The sequence below is a fragment of the Cebus imitator genome, unplaced genomic scaffold (assembly GCF_001604975.1).
Source record: "Cebus imitator isolate Cc_AM_T3 unplaced genomic scaffold, Cebus_imitator-1.0 Scaffold18, whole genome shotgun sequence".
Lineage (NCBI taxonomy): Eukaryota > Metazoa > Chordata > Mammalia > Primates > Cebidae > Cebus > Cebus imitator.
The window spans coordinates 10,321,882-10,323,413 of NW_016107333.1; the positions used below are offsets into that span (position 1 = coordinate 10,321,882).

The 1,532-nt window shown below is 42.0% G+C and overlaps 1 protein-coding gene across 2 annotated transcripts in view; it reads left to right on the top strand.

Annotated features, from left to right (window-relative positions):
* DEFB119 (defensin beta 119) overlaps nt 1-1,532 on the top strand; it is a 12,676-nt gene that overhangs the window by 9,496 nt on the left and 1,648 nt on the right. The window lies entirely within an intron of this gene.

Sequence of the window (1,532 nt, forward strand, 5' to 3'; positions counted from 1 at the left end):
AGTAGAGACGGGGTTTCACCATGTTGACCAGGATGGTCTCGATCTCTTGACCTCGTGATCCACCGGCCTCGGCCTCCCAAAGTGCTGGGATTACAGGCTTGAGCCACCGCGCCCGGCCTATTCTACCAGATTTTAAGACTTATTGTATAGTAATTGAGATTGTGTGGTCTTGGTGGAGAGACAGATATATCGATCAATGGAAGAGAATAGGGAACTCAGAAATAGCCTCATACAAGTATAGCCGACTGAGTTTTGACAGAGGTGCAAAAGCAATTCATTGGAGAAAGGTCCTTCTCAACACATGATGCTGGAGCAATTGAACGTCTACAGACGGAAAAAAAAAAAAAAAAAAAAAAAATCTAAACCTAAACCTCACACCTTTCACAAACATTTACTCCAAATGGATCATGAGAGCCAGTCATGGTGGCTCACATCTGTAATCCCAGTGACTCAGGATGCTGAGGCAGGAGGATCAGTTAAGCCCAGGAGTTCCAGACTAGCATGGGCAACATCCCATCTCTACAAAAATAGAAGAAATTAGCTGGGCATGGTGATGTGTGCCTCTAGTTCCCAGCCACTCAAGGTGCTGAGGTGGGAAGACCGCTTGAGTTAGGGAGTTCGAGGTTACAGTGAGCTATGATTGTACCACTGCATTCTAGCCTGGGCAACATAGCAAGACCCCATCTCTAAAGAAAATTATTTTTAAACGATCGTATATTTAAATATAAAATGTAAAACTATAAAACTTCTAGAAGAAAGCATAGGAAAAAACCTTCATACCGAGTGCTTGGTGAACAGGTCTCAGATATGAAAGGACAACCTAACAAGGAGAATCAATAAATTGGACTCACTAAAAATTTAAAACTTTCATTCTGTGAAAGACCCTGTGAAGGGGATGGTTGAAAAGACAAATTACAACAGGGCAAGATTATTTTCAAACCACATATCTGGCAAAGAGCTCATATCTGGAATATGGAACCAACTCCTAAGACTCAACAGTAATAAACAATCCAATTAAAAATGGACAAAACTATGAAAAGACATTTCACTGAAGGGGATGTACAGATAGCAAATAAGCACTTGAAAAGATGTTCAACATTATTAGCCATTAGGGAAATACATATTCATACCAGAATGAGACACTACTACATACCTATTAGAACAGCTAAAATTTAAAATAGTGATTTTCCAAACTTTTTCTTAATTAAGGCCCACTCATCCTCCATTATCTTGTCTTTTAATGCCTTCTGACAAATTTAAAAAATGTATCCAGGCCAGGTACAATGGACTTTGGGAGGCTGAGGCGGGCGGATCACTTGAGGTCGGGAGTTTGAAACCAACCTGGCCAACATGGTGAAACCTCATCTCTACTAAAAATACACAAATTAGCTGGGCGTGGTGGCATAAGCCTGTAATCTTAGCTACATGGGAGGCCAAGGTGTGGAAATCCCCTGAACCCGGGAGGCAGAGGTTGCAGTGAGCTGAGATCACGCCACTGCATTCCAGGCTGGGCAACAGAGCAAGACTCTGCC